This window comes from Aptenodytes patagonicus, chromosome 2 (genome assembly GCF_965638725.1).
Source record: "Aptenodytes patagonicus chromosome 2, bAptPat1.pri.cur, whole genome shotgun sequence".
In the NCBI taxonomy this organism is placed as follows: Eukaryota; Metazoa; Chordata; class Aves; order Sphenisciformes; family Spheniscidae; genus Aptenodytes; species Aptenodytes patagonicus.
Window position 1 is genome coordinate 44,985,349 of NC_134950.1, and position 20,902 is coordinate 45,006,250.

Here is a 20,902-nt window from a genome sequence, read left to right on the forward strand (position 1 = left end):
TCATCTCTTGAAAACTTCTTTGAATAATGCTTGCACGCTATAATGAGTAAAATCTGCAGATAAATCAAATACTGTAACTGAAAGTGAACAATAAAGTGGTGATCCTAGTTGTCATTGGCCAGTTTCTTAATAAGATGTGCATATTTAGAATTAGTTATTCTTAAGTCAGCATCCACTTCTGCAAGGCTGAGTGCCGATAAACGTCATATGCTGTTGTATTAAGTGTAAAAAATTTATTGTTTTTCTGGCTCTAAGGCTAAATGCTGTTAGCCCAAAGAGCTATCAAGGTGATATGATAAAGGCTCTGTTGAATATTTATACAGAATTAAATTAAATACACATGTGCCATTTGCTTTACAAAGAACATAAGGGAAAATATGACTAATGCATAAGGGCAAAGATTAGTTTACTTGTTACTTCATGATCATGATATAGATGGAATTTCCTTCCATAAAAACAGCATGACAAAGAGTTCATGAATATTTTCATCAGTAGCTAATGTTTCCATTCCCGGAAGAGAGCTCTAAGTCCGCAAACAAGAAAGGCTGCCACATTTAAGATTCAAGGGAATGTCATCACAAAATGTAAACTGTCTGCAAGAAACTTTCAGCTTTGATAGTTTTATCACATTAGAGACAAGTGCATCACAGCTGTGAAGTGCATCATAGCACAGACGTGACCCATATTTATAAAAAAAATCTTTGACTAATATAGCATTTTGTTATATTAGAAATCTGCGTTGTAACAGTGCAGGGCTGGGCTCCGCTGAGAGCAACGAGAGCTTGTTGGTGGAGGGCAGTATTGTGTTTCCATTTTGTTATCATTTTCAGGTGAAAGGTGCAGCTTTTCCACTGCTACAAGTGTGAGGACGTATTTTCAGAGGATGGCACAATGAATTTATGTGCATTCACTGTCTGACATTTAGGATTATTCATCAATGTAATAGATTAAATTACAGATTAGTAAGTAACATGTAGGTGCAGCGTATATACATTTTGAATATGGCTATGTCACAGAAATTATTGGCCTTGTTTAATAGCTTAAAAACAATTCTCTCCTAGAATAACAATAGTCCTTGTAAGTGAATATGAATTCGTTAAATACAGTCTGACTTTGAGGCCTTGTGTAAACAGTTTATGTATGCTGATTTGAAATAGCAATATCAAGTATTTGGAGCTACGTTACCTTCTGCCAAAATGAAATCTGTGCATCATTTTTGTCACTCTCATGTACCTTTCTTGATACTGATGGAAGGGATAGGCAAACAAAATTGCAAGGGATATTACCCAAATTCAGATAATAAGAAAGCAGTGCTGCAGTAGATCTGCAGAAACTAACGCATAGGAGAAAGTAGCCCTAATAGTAAATGAAAGAGAACAGTGAGGCTAAAGTTGGAATACTATTCTTAAAAGTGGATACTTAGCAGAATAAGTTAGAGATGTCACAGGTGGGGGAAACATTTCCAAAATGTATTATGCGAAAAGGCTTGCAGCCTTCAAAATGTGATAATTAGAAAATCAGCAAGTTTCTATAAAGGGAAAAAATCCACAACTATCTAGAAATATTTTTATTTTCAGTTGAGTGCTGTGACACCTTTTCCACAGAAGGAGTACAGAAATTCAGGAAGTTCTTATTATAGCTGTTGAACAAACCCAAATGGGCAAACGCTTAATTTTTTCCAAGTGAATCCAAGTTCTAGTGGCAAACAGCAACGTTCTGAGAAAATGAGATCATTAAGTTATGGGATTACAGACATTTACTTCTAAGGAAGTCTATTACATTTCTATTGTTTATACTATTTTAACGCCTCTACTTAAGAGACAGATGGCTATGTCTGTAGATCATGCAATAAAATCTTTTTTTTTCATGTGCAGCGTGGTCCAAGAAGCAGCCAGGATGTATCTGGAGTGGGATAGTGAGCGATGTCTTTCAATGCCTGAAAGCATATTGGGGAAAGCGAGGAGTCTCTGGGCTCCACGCCTTCCTGATGCTCTGGGCTTAGGGTACATGTGGGGGCAGACCCTGCGCTGCATTACAGAGTGAATCCATGGTACCAGGTACGTACGCGCTGTGCAGTGCATTGTTGCATGGGCAGTCATGCCCCTGATGCCTAGTGACGTTGTGCCTGTTTGTCCAGGATTCCCAGACATCCAGCGTCCTACCTGATATTCCTCCAATATCAGGAAATGCTAGCTGGTGGTCACTACAAGAAATACTGCATCTCTCCAAGTAATGAATTTCTCAGCATTTTGCCCTCGATAACTGTGAGGGAATATTCACATTAAGAGCAGTTTATTTTTCTGTAGAACTTGAGGGCAGTTCCACATAATATCGTGTGAATAGTCAAGGCTACAGGAAGAAAAAAAGGCTCCTGTTTTTTGGGGGGAAACAAGAAGGAAATGGGAAATAGTAACGGAATGTTTGTTGTAGAAGGAAGATATGTAAAAGGGAAGATACACACACAAACCAGCAAATGGAGTGGAGTGGTATGCTAGGAACTTCTCTGTTAACACAGAACTCAGGAAATTTAATGTTATGGAAAGATATCACGAAGGCAGGGGGAATCTGTCTGTCTTTCCAATACCCCTTATAAGAGAGCAAACTTTGGCTTGTTTAGGGGATGGCCAGGCAAAAATCTACTGAGAAGCTGCCATGGTGCCCAGGAAAGCAGTTGATTTTCAAAAAAAGACATGAAAGCTCAGGACTAAATCATCCCATTTTACAGGAAGACAGATAATTCTGGCTAAAGGCCTACTTGGCCAAACAAGGAGCCTTTTGATGAACTAAAATGCAAAATGGGAGCATGTAAAAAAGGGGAAACGATGACAGGCTGCAGAGGTGTAGTATAAAAGCATTGCTTGGACATGTAGATATGAAATTGAGAAGGTCAAAGCCCAGCTGGACCTGAGTAGTAAGGGGCAAAAAGGAAGATTTTACAAGTTTGCTCACAGAGAAGCTCAGAATAAATGTGGGCTTTGGGTGAATGGTGGGAGACAGCTGAGGGAGGGATGACACAGAGAAGGCTGAAGTACTCAACGTTTACACACATACATCCCCCCTTAGTCTTCACAGGAAAAAGCAACCCTATCACGGTTTGTGAAGAAGAGGGAGAGCTATCACTGAAAGCAACAGGTGACAGGCTATGGAAGGTGGATGGGAAAGGTAAACAGAGGATCAGGGGAGCTTTAGGCTGCCTTGCCCACGTTCTTGGAAAGATCGTGAACGATGTGCCTCGTGATGAGGCAGAGCATACCCTCAGCAAATTTGTGGATGACACTGAATTAGGACGGACCTAGAGAAAACTGAAATTTGAGTTAAAAAAAACCCTCATAAGTTTCAGCGGGGAGATGTGCAAAGCAAGGAGTCTCTGGGCTCTGTGTCTTCCTGATGCTCTAAGGTATAACTCCATGCATCAGCACAGTCTGTGGCATGACCAGCTGAATAGCTTTGATAAAAAAGGACCAGGTGTTAGAGCAGAAACCAGCCTAATATGAGTCAACAGTGGTCTCTCATCACTAGTAAGGTAAAACCCATGCTGGGCTACCTTGGGAGAAGCATGGCCAGCAGGAAGGTTTTATTCTGTCTGCTTGGCACTGCTGAGGCTGCTGTAGTGTGTCCTTTTCTGGGTCCCCTGATTTGAGAAGGATGTTGGACTGAAAGAAGGTCTATCAGAGAGCTACCAAGATAGTCAGAGGTACCTGACTTGTGGGGAGGGGCTAAGGGACTATGGTGGGGAGGGGTTGTTAATGGCAGCATACAACTACTGGAGAGCAAGCTAAGGGGGGACTTGGTGGCAGCCTCAGATCACTTGAAGAGGAGTTACAAGCACAGTAAAGCCAGGCTTTCTTGGATAGTGAAAGATGGTAAAGCAAGGGACAAATCACAACTTGGAGAGTTCAGAGTGGCCTTTCTTGGCTAGGAGGGTGGTGCAGCACTGGATTAGGTTGTCCAGAGGAGTTGGGAGTGGCACTTTTGGAGGCTTTCAGGACTCTGCTGGACAAAGCTATGGCTGACCTGCGCTAGTGTTGGAGATGGGCCTTCTACTCAAGCAGGGGGCTGGACTGGATGGCCTCCAGAGGTGGCTTCCAACCAGCACTTCTGTGATCCTGTGAATTCGATGAGCATTTGGACATTTTATACATATATAGCAGCTATAGTTTTCACAGTTGAACTTAAAGGGAAAAAAACCCAAAAACAACCAGCCACCCAAAACAGATGACTATAATCGTCATGATTCAGAACATGCCAGCCACCAGCTAACAAGAGAACTTGGTGGATTCTCAGAGGATTAGAGCTGCATTTGCTTCCTCAGACTTGTTATGTATCAGATGCGCTTTTTTAAATGTGGGAGGGAAACTGCTGGCTCTCATAGACCTCTGGCTTACTGACTGAGTAGCAACGCCTATGTCAACTTCTAGCATGGTCATGTCACTTTAGCAGAACTTACAAACTCCTCTACGGAGCCACATAACTTTCAAGCTATACTGCAAGCACATAGGACAAACCTGTGGTTTCGTTAAAGAAGAAGACAGATTAAGTTACAATGGTATTAAAATCTCAGGAAAGGAAACACTCATTTAATACATGAAAATGACTTAACAGTCATGATGGGAAATAACAATCACAAGCAGAATGGTAATCTCTAAGTACTTCTGGCCATGTTGCTAGATGTCAGTTGAAATCTATTTTCTTTGTCTCAGTTCTGAGATATTTTGTTGCTAAATGGTGTGGTATGTTAGTGAGCAACAAGGCCCAAAACCAGAACACAAAAGAATAGAGGAGAATTGCATTAATGCAATTAGTATGCATTAATACATCATATATTAATATCTTGTTCAAAATCAAATAAATGTAGTGGATTTAATTACAGGCAATTAATGACAGCTTGAGGGCTAAAGCCTTAATTTTTTTTTATATATGAGAAAGATGTCTGCCTTTTGCCCTCTTGAGCAGCAAGAATGATCTAAGTCCATTGCAGTTTGGTCTGCTTTGTAAACCCTGGGCACATGCACTGGAAATACACTTTATTTACGGAATCTATATTGTTGAAGCATCTACTGAGAAAAAGCAGAAACTAGCTCTAAATGCTTTTTCTGCGCTTCCTAGCCTAAACATACAGACTGTTGTCTTTGTTGAGCAACAACATCTGTTACTCTGGAAAAACAGATGTGTGAAGTATACTAGCAGTCAGGAAATATCAAAAAGGTGAAGATGAGTCTTTAGCAGCTCCAGAGGCAGCAAGGAAATTGGAAGAGAAGACATGCAATATGTGCTTGCAAACAGGGCGTGCAGAAGAGGTAAAAAGATGTCATGTGAATTGTTTAATTTGGAACGATAAAGAAAAGCTCCAGGAAGAAAAGTACAATATCGTGAGGGCCTGCTTATGCTTTTGTTTTCCTTAATCACATTCCTTATTTATAACAGAGTTGATGACTTAGGGGTTTCCCAGGAATCCTTTCATAGTTCTGGATGCTGATTTATAGTGAATCTCGTGGGTTTGCTATCAAGGGGATGTTGGATTAGTTGGACAATAGCTGGGTATAATTCTTGGCCATGTTATAACAATTTATGAGATGAAAGTCTGGCTCCAGGAGATCAAATAGGAGGTTTTTATTTGATATCAGGACTTTGCTCTGTTTTTTCATATTTTTCACAGCTTGATCAGAGCAGAGGAAAAAAGTGCTGGCATGCTGGCTGTTTTGTAGTGGCATTAGAACTGAGAACTGCCAACCCTTGTAATTATTTTTTTTAAAGCCTTGAACCATGGAATTTAATGCTTTATGTGTAAGTGTAAACTTGGAAAAATAGCTTGACCAAATGTTCTAGTTTCAGAAGGCAAATAGATTGAAAGTTTGTTTTTGTTTTTGTTTTTTTTTTTTTAAATTCTTGTGTTTTTAAGCCTATCAAGTGATGCTTTGGGATCTGACCTGTAGTACTGGAATGCTTGGAATAGGCAGTCCTGGATCTCCCCAGGTTTCTCAAATCCTGATGTATTTCAAAGCAACCTTCTTGACTCTGCAAAAGTTGGCTAGAGGTCTTTTTCCTTTCCATCCAAGTCCAGCATGAAAAAAGCAGAGTTGAGAAACAATGATTAAATAGAAAAGGATAGTTCAGACAACACATTTGAACTTCTAAAAAGTTTTCCTCAGTTCTGTGTTTTCCCCGACTGTTTGCTTTTCCCTTTGCAGTGTTCAGAATTATGGAAATTGGGAGATATTTTGATAGTGTTTCTTCCTTGGGGAGAAAGATTCATTTCCTGACCCTTAGATGATGCACTGTGTCTTTGGGTGTCTTTGAGAGCATTTTAGTCTCAAGGTTGCAAGCTAAGACAAATGCAGGCAACAGTTGTTTTGCTTCTGGGCACCTTGAAGGGGGTTAGCAGAAAAGCTAAAAGTAGAGCTGAGTAGGCATATGGCAAATACCATCCTGGATTAGGTCCAAAACCCACCTAATCCCATACCATGTCTCCAGCAATGATTAGTGTCATATACTTCAGACGAAAATGGGATTATGTGGCCTTTGCTCCTCCACAGACATTTGAAGGCTTATTCTGACTTGTAATCATTTGAAATTGGCTTAAATCCTGAAGGCTGTGGTTTAATGTCTCTTGCACTGAATCAGCTGTAATGAATTATGATACTGTGGATGTTCCTGTCATCCACAGAAATTACCACTCTCTCCTCAAACTTTGCAGATTTCTTGACCTTCACAGCTTTTTGTGGCCGTGCTATCTGCACTTTAATTGCACTTGGGGTGAAAACAGCTTTGGAAGTCTACTTTGTTCCTGCGTTAACAGGGAAGGAGCACAGAAATTTCTTGTCTACATTCTCTGGAGTGCTGGTTATTTCTATGATAGTTATTTTGTATGCTGTTATTACAGCACCAAGTTTTCATCTTCTTTTCAGGCTACTTTTTGCAATCTCATCTCATTTCATATGATCGAGGGTTATTTTTCGTGTTTGATCATTGTCAGGGCATCTCTTAGTCTTCCTATGTTTGGCCGTGTCTCTGACACTGATGTTCAGGACTGCCTACGGCAGGAGGAATGTGTTAAGCGAGAAACACTGCAGATAGTAAATTTGGAGAAACTTCCAAGGCAGAGTAAGGGCTTTTTCGCTAATTGAAGTTAAGAGCAGCAAAGACAGTCTCGAAGAGAGAGAGATGGGAGAGTGTGAGGCAATTTCATTATTAACAAAAGCAGTGAGAAGAGCTCAGAGAAAGGATGTCTCAGGTGCTGGGAGGGACAGAGCAAGCAGGAAAATTTGCAGGCCCCCCCATCTGGGATGAAATACTGAAATGTCTGAGAATAAACTATTATAAAGTGTGATTCTGAAATAAATTTTCATATACCTTACTTTCCTCCTCCTATAACTGTTTCCAATTTTGTAATGACAAATTTATCCCCTAGTTTTCCAAGAGTCGATAAACACTATAAATAGTGTAATGTTTTACATTATCAACATAGTGTTAGACAACTACAGATCATCAGTTACAGAAAAACCTATTATAAAACTACTGCATGAACTTTACTGCCATAATTTTTAAGTTTGGTATTGATGGGATGCAATCACCTTCCGTTGTTTTGGAAGCATCCAATTTAGGAAATGTAAATGGCATCTTTGTTATGAAGAACGGTGGTGTTTGGGGAGCACTTGCACATTGTTCTGTGTCAGACTTTATCTACATTGACTAAGTTGTATAAAAGAGCTTTCATTATCTACTTTAAAACACAAACTGCAGTTAACTAAAACCATGAAGGGATCATGACTGCCTGGGAGACTAAATGGACCAATCTTGTCTTACTGGACTTCGTAAGCTGGAAAGGTCTTGGACTGCTGCAGCTGTTGTGGGATTATGAATTGCTGGCTTGAGATACAGGCCTTGTAAGTACGGAGTAATATCCCTGGTTCTGGATATCCCACAGTGTTTCTGCACTGTCATTTTGGCAATGCTTTTACTCTTGTTTCAGCTGATGCCGTGTGTATACCAAGACTTTTTTGCTTTGAAACCCTGATAGTTTGAATGTCCGTGCAAGACACACACGTAAATTAGCAGGTGTCCATCTTAGTTGTGTCTGGTCTGACTACTTTTATCTGAGGACAGAATTTAGCGTATCCTGGAGTTTGGGATTAGAGAGGCCTCTCTCCCGCAGCTCCTGCCCTCCTTCCTCAATTCCCACTGGTCATCAATGAACCATAAGCTACCAGGTGGCTGGTAAGTTACTGGTCAGTGCTTAAACCTTCACTCCAATGCAGCCAGCTCCATTTGTGTGTCACGGCACAGCCACAGGCTTGCCATGCTACTTGTTGGTTGAGAGATTAATTTTTCATTTGCGTCTATCAAAGCCTGTATTTTTCAGAGCATTGTCAAAATCAACAGTGATTACAGATTCCTGGTCCAACTCGCAGCCCTACTGCAACGGCATATTAATTCATGATTTTGCTATCATTTTGCCCCAGTGACTCTGAAATTTTTTGTTGACGTTCAGACACTCACCATGGTGGCCAGGTCTGAGGGAGGTCCTGGAGCGAGGGGAGAGAAGTTCAGGGGCAAAATTAATGGTACAAAGCACACCTTTGGATCACAGAAGATGAAAGCAGACCTGGGAAATGGAGGACTGATAAAATTTGAGAGGTGGATGATTCTGCATTTCCTCAGGAGAGGCTGTAGGGTGCGAGACAGGGGTCAGGTGCAGCAGCAGCAAGATCCACTTGAAGCTGGCGTGACACCTGGCAAGCCGTGCTGCCCGTGGTGCTCCCCATGAAGATGCTGAGGCAGCTAATGCAGAGGTTGGGTGAGGTACCAGCTGGGCTGGGCAGATCATCCTGTTGCTCTGCCGCAGCACAATCACATGCACTCCTGCATCACACAGGGCTGTGATAACCATTTCCAACCACAGTTAAGCCTGTATTGCTTATTTTTGTATAATAGTTACAGCTAAGGGGCCAGGTATATGCCTGGGAGTGTTTCTGCCTCTTTCAAAGGATTGCACGTGGGTACCTGGGATATCTGAAATTGTTTTTTAGAACACGTCAGTTTGTTTTGAATCATTTCTTTACTCTTTCACGGTAGGAGAAAGATATTCTCAGCAATCCATTTGCTGTGTCTGAAATACTAGTCATGCCTGTCAAATGAGGGTAATTGCTTTGCAAGACTGATTGCCTTGCAAACCGTTGTTACCATTCAGGTGGGTGACTCCTTAGTGCCCAGTTGCGTGACGCTGTGATGTGTATGTGGGTAGGAGCAGCCTGTCTCAAAGGCTGCCGTAGAGCCATATACAAGGAACAATTATTCACTGTTTTTCTTGATACAAAAAGTGGGCCAACTAAGTGGAATTACTAGGCAGCAAATGTAAAGCAAAAGATAGTATGGTTTTTTACACAAAGCATAATAAAATTGTGTTGCTTACTGCCATAAGATATATCTGTATGTGAAGGTACCAGTGTAACTGCTGGCTCAGGAAGACTGTAAACCTTGGGGTGCTGGAAACTGGGTGCAGACACTGTTCACACTTAAACTCCTTCCCTTTGCTTTTGTTACTGGCCATCGTGAAAACTAGTCAGGGTAGAGCAGCTGAGCTAAGGACCTTTGTCTGGACCATATGGCCATTCCCACTTTGAAAACTAGTCAGGGTAGAGCAGCTGAGCTAAGGACTTTTGTCTGGACCATATGGCCATTCCCACTTTCTTAGCTTGATGAGGTGGAGGTTTGCAGGAGTTTAATTATTTGGCACACAATATTTCAAGAATTATTATTGGTTATTCCAATTTTTCACAAGTGTTCCATCAGCTGAGTGCCTGTGGTCCTATACAAAGTAAGTTAAAAAACCATCCAACCAACCAACCCCCACCTCCCCAAAAACTACCTTCCAAACCTGCAGTTGCAACAGTACATTAAATGTCTTCTCGCTTGTGTTGCAGTGACACTATGGGCACAAAAGCAACTGCTCATCTGACAGTACCAGATCAAACAGTGTTTTCAAAGTGTGAAAGCATCTGCAAATAATAGAGGTGAAACTTGGGTACCTAAAGTATGTAATTTTTCTCAGTTACCCAATCAAGTGCCACACTTTATCTGGAAACAATTCAGTACCAAGCATTTTAAAGAGGACACTTTTTTCTCCCTTTATTATCCCTTTTAAAAAAAAAAAGAAGGAAAAAAAAGGGAAAGTGTTTAAACAGTAAATGAAAATAAAGTGGTGGGTTTTTTTTCTCTGATCTATTGCTTTTATGGCATTTTTCAAATGACTCTCAGTGTGAAAATCACTGCAGCCATATGCTGATCAAATATCTTGCTTTTACTTCAGAGTCCATCCTGGGGCAGGTAGAGCAATGGCACATCAGTGGTGTATTCAGTACTTTCAGACAAATGCGGGTTTGATTCTGTAAGGCTCCAGGCAGCAATGAGGTGGGCTGAGTTTATGTCTATCCAGTGAAACCAGTGTAAGCCAAAGGTTGTCAGATCAGCCAAGAGAGCCTTGAAGTTCCCATTGCACATGACCATTTCCCCTAAATCTTCAAAGAAAGAGAATAGATCTTGACTTCTAGGTTGTTTTTTTTTAAAAAAAAAAAAAAAAAAAAGCCCAAAGGCTTTTGGGCTCACATTAGAGAAAGCTAATGTTATATTGAAAGAACAAACATATATTAAGCAGAGTTTTTTTTCTTGAGGTAGGACTTTGAGTTATAGAAAAGCTTTGCAATCTTTCTTCTTCATCTCGGTCATACTGATTCTTCAACACACAGAGATGAATTCTGAGGTATGGTAAACTGAATGATAAAATTGTTGGATGATAAATGCTGGTATACCAATTCACCAGTTAGAAGTACTGGAATTGTTCTTTACACATAAAACACATAAGAAAGCCCTTTATTTTTAATTTGTGGGGTTTTTTAAATAACTTTATTCTGATGTCTGTGAATATTTTTGTCTGCATGTATGTTAGATCATGAGGGCAGATTTTCAGCCCTTGAGCATTTGCAGACTGTTACCCCAGGGAAGGCTTCCCAGCGCAGAAGGAACTGCAGGGGGGGAGCTCAGATAGATGTTGCAGCATGAAGGCAAGACCAGCAACTCCACTTGCCTTTCCTCCTGCAAACACTAGTAGCGTCTTACTGTCCAAAAGCTGTTACAAATTAGTTGTGTTGAGAGGAATAGGGCTTAATTTCCATCTGCTTATCTTGGGAGTGTAAAGAGAGCTAAGACCCAACGTGACAGAAGGCTGAAGCACGTGGCAGGGGACAAAGTAGCCTAAAGTGGCCCTACCGATCACAGGGGTGAAACCAGGGAGTGCTCGTTCAGCTGAGGGCAAATCTTCAAGTTGCCTCAGTCAGTCTGGACCATGTGCGCTGTTTCTCCCCGCTTGATATCAAATGCAGCAGCCCTTTGCTCTACTGGCCCATTACTAGGAGGTGTGATGGGCTCCCTTGTAGAGTCCTACTAGGAATTGCTCTGCACAATGCCTGCCTCTGTGCACAAAAAAAAAAAAGAAAAAACGGTGTTCAGAAGGGTCAAATGCAAGGCAGCGAGCACTGGTTGGTTTTCTCTATTGAAGGTTGACAGCTGCCCAGTGAATCCAGACTCATTGCTGGAAGGACTGGGATGGGGAGAGGGGCACTGCAAAGACCGGGACCAGGCAAAGGCTCGTACCCAGCAGCCCAGCGTGAACGTGAAGCTCAGGCTGACAGGATGGTGGGAGTCAATTGGGAATGAGTTGTGGATGAGGACTAGTGGGTAACTTCGGAGTTAACCTTAATTACAGGTGAAGGTAACTAAGCTGTATGGGGAAGCTTCAGTCCTTACAGTAAAGTGCATTCAGGAGAGCTTTTTGAAGAGAAACACGAAGACAAATTCCAATAAGTTTTATGCAACCTTTTCCCCATTCCTGTAAGCTTACCTCTGGGGTGAGTATAGTCTGACCAGTGATGCTTGCAAATGGGACCTGCTACTAATACAGGACTCAGACCACAGCAAAATTTCTTTTGACATTTGCATGTGACACAGCTTACTTCACTTAGTGTGATGAATTCATTGCATTTGAGTGGAATTTATCTTTGCCTTGATTAAAATCTTCATGCCTTGTTTTTCAGTGGGGCCTGCACAGGACAGTGAGCAAACAGTCTGGAACAAGGAGGAGGAAACTGGTCTGTAACTACTGCGGAGAGGGGTCCCTGGGTTATACCGCTAATATTGATTTTAAAATGTTGCTACTCTCTTTAAATAGTTGTGTAAGATTGTATTTTTGTACAGTCAAGTTTTCTTTTGTCTTAGTTATTTAAGTTACAGGGTATAATCTGTGGCTTCTGACATTCACACAAGCAACTACTGAAACACTGGCAACCCTGTTAAGATGTGGGCCTGTGTTAGTGACTTTCTGGTTTCTCTGCAGATTCTACTAAAACTACTTCTGGACCACAAGGGGCTCATAAGGAAGAGTCATTTGAATAGGTCTTTCTATTTTTTCCCTGTGGGTGTATTTCTATCTAGATTGTGGACTAGTTTATACAAATAAAATACATTGAGAAATCAGTATGTGCCAGAGACTATTAAAATCTAAAGGACTTAGCGATATCTGTAAGAATGCTCAAATTTTTATACTGTGTTCCCAGTATTATAAACCTAAACTTCATGGTAACTCAAAAAAAACCCCAAGCTCAAAACAATTCTGTCTTTTAAGCTGCCTCCACCCTTTAACACAGAGCAAACCATTCCCTCTGAGTGAGTCCAACATTTTAGAAAAAAAACAACACAAATGAAAGTAACTGTGTAATTGTTTGAGATCTGAAATACAGCCTATACTGCTGTTTGATTACGTGTTTAATATCCTTCCTTAGCTGGTTGCCTGTTTACTTGCTGTGATACAGCATTTTCTGCGGGGCTGTTCAAGCTCTTCCATAAATGCGGTGCAGATCCAATGCTTAAGCCTTATGATTTATGAATGGACTGGCAAAACAGCGAGTAGACAACCTCTAATTATTACCTTCTGGGCACTGCAGATGGTGTTTCAGAAGCTTGTGGGTTTGTTGCTCACCTTTAAATAGTGATTTAAAACTCCTTTATATTTATACAAAGGCTAGAATTAAACCTCTGTTAGTTCTGATTTAACTGTTTTTCAGCTGTAGTAGTAGCAGACAGACCAGGTTAAAACTCAGCTACATATTCTTAACTGAATAAAAATCACTTTGCTTGTTTCACTAGATTTTTTGGTGCTGTTGAAAACAATGCCATCCTAACCACCTTAAACTGTTCTTCTAGGGGAATTCAAATATTGACACTAGGAACCAGAATTGTTACAAATAAATTGGGAGGGGAGGATTCTTCAGAAATATTGGCTGGTTTTATGTACAAGTGAAAAAAAAAAAAAATCAATTGATATTTGGAGGCTACATTCCGCCTTAATTTCCACAATGGTAATTATTACCTGACCTGACTGCTGTAAGATCCACAAGAAATTGTTTACAGGCTGATGACCTTTTTTCAGCTATTGTAGATAAGTCAGGGTGTAGCCAAATGTCTGAACGTCTCCAGTATTTGCAAACCAACCCCGTCTCTTCCAAAAAGAGTCCACACCCTGCTCTGCTCCCTGTTTTCAACGTAAAAACATACTTTAGCCCCACTGGAAAAATAACAAAAAGGAACCCCTGAATTCTGGAAGCCGATATCCAGTTAAGGAACAGGTATAACATAGGAGAGTTTTGCAGGCTTCCTCCAGATGATCTTGGGAGTGTGGCTCAAGCCCAGCATAATGCAATCAGCTCTTAACCTCAAAGGATTGTAGGGATCCGTTTCCTCTTCGACAGTCCATCGTCTGTGCCAACAACTATGTAATTTCTCTGCAATGTCACTTGAAAAATGAACTGATCATCAAATTTCCCACACCTTTATGTTTTTTGGCCATTGCTAGTATGGGCTGGACTTAGTCGACATTTTAGGACATATTCCTCATATGTTAGTTTACACCTGATGAAGCCCTTTCCGAAAGGCTTGTTCACAACTCTTCCTGATGACACCACTTTAAAGGGATTTTTTCTTTAGGTATAAACTTAATCTCAAAGAAGTTTTAAAATTTAAACTAGTGCCTTGTTCCTGAAGGCTCCCCTTCAGCTGAAGAGTTTGGTGATTGCTAGCGGTCACGACTAGTTCCAGGACAGGCAGCAGGACTGTGAATTTTCAGTAGATTTTGTGCTTTGAAGGCCTGAGCAGTCTGCTGTCACTAATGCACATTAACGTGTCTGACTTTAAAGCCTTAGTTTAGGGTTCCTAAATTTGTTTGCTCTCCTCTCAATTCAGTTGTGCTGATTATTTGTCCCCAAAATGATGTCTTACACCAGAATGGTTAGCTGTAAACTTGCAGCACAGGTCTGAGTTGCTCCTACTTCATATTTTGTAAGCTGTCAAGTCCCACCTGAAGCCAAATGCTGCTGGACTGGTCTCATTCACAGAGATAAAACCTGCCTCTGCACTACGGCACAGTCCCCAACAGCAAGTGTCAGCGGGTAAGGCCAGAGCAAGAAAAGAACACCTGCAGGCTCGCTGGACACCATTCAGCCTGCTGCAGCAGGAGGCCAAAGTGCTGGCCTCAACTTAATGGCATTGCAAAACAGAACCAATTCTTTATTTGAAAGAACGTGATTCTTAAAGTTGGTGAGAGATAATGGTTTGGATGCCTACTGACCCAGACTGCTCATTCGTGGTAAGTTAAAGCTTTATTTTTAAAGTTTAGCTATCTTTTATTGGGTTTTTACCCCATACCAACATTGCTCTGGTCTCATACTGTGGTAAACGTACACAAAGCAAGAGGTTCTAAGAATGATAAATCCTTCAGAAAAATTATCTTCCTGAATACACAAGTCCATCTGAAAAACAAAACCCAAACCAAGCTATTAGAAGTTCTCTACCTGTAAGACCCATCATGGTACCAAATCAGAAAGGCCAAATGGTGATGGTTTATTTTGCTTTCCTTGTTGCAAAAACTGGATTAGAGAAGGCTGTTATCCCCTCTGCTGCCTCTTAGAAACTCTTCTGCTGACATGGAGCCCTGTACTGAAGACGAGAAAAGTAGGTCCAGTTGAACAATCCTAAAGAAACTGGTTGAACTTATAGCTGTGATGAACTGTGTACTTGTTTTTGGGGCTCTCCTGGAAGGACATCTTTGTGTTGTCCCTCTCAGAGGAGCTAGGAGGAACCATTGGGATGGTTTTTATAATAGGGCTGGGCCACTTTGTTTATTTGGTGAAAGGAAGCATTTAATATTATTGACCTGATGTGGCAGAAGAAGATAAAGAATATAAAACAAAAGATAGTTTGACTTAAATATGAGAAACAATTTGGATTTCTATATATGATGAGTCTGTGAAGATTCTGTGATGTCTGATATCAACAAATATGTATTTAAATACTTCTGGTCATCTGTTCTATCTCTATGGACAGACAAGCACAGGAAAATGCATAGTTCCATTTTATCAAAGGAAAATTAGTCAAAAAGCCAGAGCTATAAGCTTATCAAGAAATTGTTTGCCAAGAATAGTTGGTAGTAGTGAGGTTTAAGGTCAGTCATGAAATGCTTTACACTGCATTTTGTTCCTGGAAGATGTGGGCTCATCCTGAATTATATGCAACTTTCCCTTTGGTTTGTGACTGTAGCCAGAGAAAAAAAAAAGAAAAAGCAATCTGTCTGGGTAGTGCTCCCCTTGTACTCACAGCAGTTAACTAATCCTCATGTGATGACGGTGCTTTTTTCAATTTACAACAAATAAAGCAGGGAAAAGAAGTTTCAGAAAACCATTTTATGACAGGGGCTTTGGCTTTTGTGTCACTCTGCTGCCCATACAAGTAGAAATTAAAACAGCAATGATATGACAGCTTACTGATCCAAGTAACAAATCAGTAGGGTATGTGTACATAGGTCCAGGTAGACCCCATGCACCCCAGTGGTAAATGAAAAATAAAGAAAAACTTCATAGGAGATGAACCAATCAATAATATGTCAATAAACTAATTTCTATCGCTTAGAGACCAGTTTTTTATTACTGGGCAAAGGTGAGATGTTCTGTCCTCCTGATGCTCTTTTTTTGTTTCCTGGGTAGGAAGGATTTTTTGTTTCTACTGTCGATAATATCGCAGTCTTCACAACTACTAGAAGCTCATTCTGCTGTTGCTACGTTAGTCACAGATGTTTTGACCACAATGCTAGCACTACAAAAAAAACCCCAGATCTGCCTGTTAATGCTGTATTCTTCCAAAGTTAAAATGATGTTAAATATTCCCTCCTCTCCGACCCATCCTCCTGCAGCACAGTAAACTCCAGCTTTGGTACCTGTTTCTGAGGAGACGCCTCCTGGTACATGGGACAGTTGGGGTCAGGCATCAGGGGTGGAGCGCTTGAACTAAAATTAATAGATCATGTAATCAAATTGCTATTTAGGTGAAATTACCATGACTTATATTAAGGCAGCCTGGGACGCAATGGTTTTAGTAGAGTCAGGCCCAGAAAAAAACTGCCTCTTCCACCAACTTTCAGAGCCATGTGTGTTTTGTTATTTCTGTTTTCTGTAACTTCTCCTCATCAGACTAGAGATTACTTTCACATCAAAGTGATGTGGTTTAAGCAGTGAAAACATGCCATACATTTTGATTTTTCTGTAACTTTCTTTGCAACATAGCATTTTACATGGTAGTTTGCCGTCTGCTGGTTTGTTCTCTGAAGAGTTTTTCCTTCTGCTCAGATTCTGGTGTTTACCACAGAAAGAGTGAGAGCAAATCCAAGAGCATGCTCTGTAGGCATGTTTTCCACAGATCTGCAGTAAAACTGCTATGTGAAAATGTTCAACGTGAAGGAAAACAGATCAGACAAAAAAGGCAGTACTTGAATACTCAGATATTTAATGAGGAAGTCTGCTTTGCTGTTAAATATTTTCTCATCTGAGATGCAGAAAAAATAATAAGAAATGGAAAGAAAAAAATGTAGATGTATCCCTGATAACAAAGTTTGAGCCATCTTTCAAAATAACAATTTGGAAAATTGAAGTATTTCACATTAACAACATAGGAACTCTAGGACTCTTAAATGCCATGAAAACCCTTGATATGATATATTTTATAGATTTATTTATCTGTATTGGACATTTTATTTATCAGTATTGGAAACAAAATGCCTTTTTGATACAATCAAAGTTTTGCATATTAAGACTGTAGAATAATAAAAAATTAGAACAGGCTTGTCATCAGCACAGTATCACTTTTTTGTGATTTCAGTGACGTGGATGACAGTTAATCTCCCACATGGTGCATGTCTGAGAATATTTTACACTAACTAGCCTACTTTTTCAAAAGTGAATTTAAAGGTGAGCTTAATTGAGACCTTGGGTGCTGAAAATTTAAAAGAGGACTGATCTACGGCTTAGTTGAGGGCATTTTGCCCACAGTTCTTGTTTGCTGCTGAGCTAAATGACTCATGACTTTAATTTGGTTCATAATTTTGTTTGTGAGTTTTTAGCTTGTTGGTAGTTATGGCTGAATGTATGTGTAGATACCCAAGTTGCCTGATAACCCACATGTGACTTAGGAAATACTTCTCTGTGTCTTAGGTATGGAAATCATCTCTCCTCTGGCACTCACATCACAGGAGACCTCTGCGAGCACCAGGGAAACGAGGTTGGTGTTCTCCTGCCCAGCCACTTGCTAACATGCAGTAAACTGGTATGTGACTGAAATATTTCCCATCTTAGCAGTTCTCAGCTCCAGCACGAAATGGTGATACAGACTGGTTTGGGGTTTTACTGACCCCTTAGGGAAACTGGGGGTTGCAGGCTCAGGCAGTTCAAGAAAAACGGGTGTGTGTCTGGCAGCTTCCATGGAGGGCCTGCAGAAGGGAGGAGATGGATGGCGGTTTCTTCTTCCACTCTGCCCCGTCACCCCTCTCCCAAAGGGAGAGGGCAATTAGTGTATTCAGTTGAGTGAAAGTGTACTAGCATGAACACATCAGATGTAACAAATGCTTTGAAATTACATGCTGAGAGTCACAGGAGCTAAACAGTGGTGGCCTAGACCTTTCAGAGCTTTGTCTTCATCAATCAAGGTCAACAGAATTGCAAGAGTATGGTCTGCAAAACACCACTCAACAAGTGAACAGCCACTTTCTTCTGGGAGGAATGCCACAAGCAAATGAGGGGTATTGTAAACAAAAATGTTTTTATGTGTTTGACATCAATGGTAATACCCTGAAAAAATAAATAAGTTTTTTATTTAATTTTAGCTGCTTATGTTATTTGATTCTCTCTGGAGCATTTAGCTGATATCTGTATGTTGCTGACAAAACAAACTGGATTTATGTTGCTAGAATCATCACAATGAGTCATTAAAATAATTAAAATGAGTCAATGAAATGAGTCATCAAGTGAAAGAGAGTTACACCTGCAACCAGCTCCTGTCCCTATGTTATGCAATTGAATTTTTGATGATGGGCTTAAAACTTTTGGCTGTCACGTTGAAGTGTTTCTTAACAGCTCATACTGCAATCTGAGTTGTAATATTTAGTGCTGCTGAATGAGTCTTTGAAATTGAATTACTTATTAGTCACAGAAAATAGAATCTGGCACACAGAAAGGGAACATTGTTGCTTGAAAAGAAGTGTTCTTTTGAAAAAGTTTTCATAAGCATATCCTTGGGCAGAAATTATAGTGATATCAGGGTTAGCCTTCAAAACTAGCATATATTATGGAGATACAGCCTGCTTTCCAGATCTGAGTTTATTTACACATTGGTTCTTGCACTGGTAAAATTTTCATTTATGTGAATTAAAATAGTTTGATTTTTGGGTGGAAGGACATTTAATTCGCTCTGTAAATGAAGCACTCAAGCTTTTTAAGGAGGGGGATTACACACTATGGGTATCCGTATAATGCCTGCCATACCTGTTTCTCCCTGTTACAGTTGGTACCTTTATGATTTAAAGAAAAAATACAAGTAGTATCCTTATTTATTATTTGCCAAATGCTGAAGATCAGAAAATGTTTCAGAACTTCTAGTGATTGAAGGTACGTCACTCATTTTGAGGAGAAATTCAGTGAGGACATTATTGTTTTTACTGACTGTAAGATGCAATAATTAAAGCCCAAAATTTGCAAACTTGGGTACCTAAATACTAACTTCAATTATTTTTATCTTTCCAGATTTGTTGAACATTTGGCTTGATTTCAGGTACCTAAACATAACTTTTGTTGTCCACCTTTACGAAACCATACATGAAAACTTTGGCCCTAGGTATTGATATCAGGTTTTGGGCAGGTTAGACTAGAAGAGAAAATTTGGTTTCTTCTGACCACTCTTTTATGATTCTAGTAGTTTCTTTCCAACTTTTTCCAGTTAGTACTCGTTGATGTAAACAAGCTTGTATGAAAACACATTTCCAGTTCTTAGCTGATTAAGAAGAGGTTCAGAATGCTTTCTAGAAATTACCGATAATAATAGATCCATAATTCAATAACAGATTAATAACTCGATATAAATCCACTGAGACAGAATATTTCAGAGTAGACTTACTCATCTCATTAAAAATGTCATAATGTCATTGGCATATTGTCAAGCTTTATTCCATTTTTTTTTATCATATATATTTTTCCCCTTTCATTTCTGGACTGTTTCAGGTTGACAGGGCAAATAAGCAACATGCTGAAGATGAAGATGCCGGTTGTAACAGGTACCTGTACAGATAGCATCAACGGGCCAGGGGACGTGAGTGGCTTAGCTACTTACAGCATGGGTACTGTAATACACAGGGTTTTTGCACGCTTGGCCCAGGACTGGGCTGTGCGCTCAGCTGCAGGTGGGGAATGTGGGTCTCAGGGGACCCCTGGAGAAATGGCCCCTGCACCCCCTTCCCAGGCACACTCTAATTGCAAGGCAATACATGGAAAACAAGCAGCTGCTTTGGAAGGAAAAAAGGTTACAAACTGCTTTTTTACAGACACAAAATCAGGGTGGTGTGCGCTGAGCATGCTGCTATGCTATTTCACAGCCCTTGAAGAGCAAGACATGCAAGAGCTTCCCAGCAGGGCTTAGGAAGATGGTGGCACGCAGTTATTTCAGCGCTTCATCTCAGGAAAAAGACGAAGAAGCCTGGTGGATCGATATGTTCTTTTTAAAGAGTTTGCGCTGTTTCATAAGCAGTGTAAGATGATGGAGGAGGAAAGTCACACCTCTCTCCTACCTACCCAGTGCTTTTTCTTGAGTAGGCTTAAGAAGTTCACTGAGGAATTAAGGGGGTTTAGCCTTTCTTACAGATTATCCAGTAGAAATTTATACCATGCAACAAAATGCCTTTTCTAGACAGATTACACAAATTTGTTCCATGAGTCTATTTCATAATCTGTCAGCTACAGAGAGGTACCAACAGGAACTGCCCTTTCTTCTGTGATAAGCTTCTATTTTAAAAGTGATTTACAATTCCCAGACAGAAAATCAGAGCAAAAGAGCTGTAAAATTTATTATTGTGATCATATCACCTTTCTCTGTGGACTTCTGAGTATTTAGTAAGTAAAAGAGAGAAAATCCATTTTCTGTGGGTAGTACATCATCTACACAGTGATGGCAATCTTTCATTTCACTTTGGCTTGCGTGAACAGGGAGATACCATTTCTATGGAAAAACCTCAATCCCTTTCCTCTTATAGTGAGAGAGACCTCATTTGGAGCTTTCTAGAGAGAGCACTGTGCTTTTAGTCTCTTTTTTCAGCGTACAGCAGAAGGGGGTTTGGTCACTAAGTAATGACTCTTTTTCTTCATATCTGTTTGCTACCCAAGTGTATTGTTTGTACATGGACATGTACTGAAAGAATCGTGCTTGGGATTGACATCTAATGTTTGGACAGAAGAGGGAAGGACAAGGAGGGGATTTTGAGACACCTAGT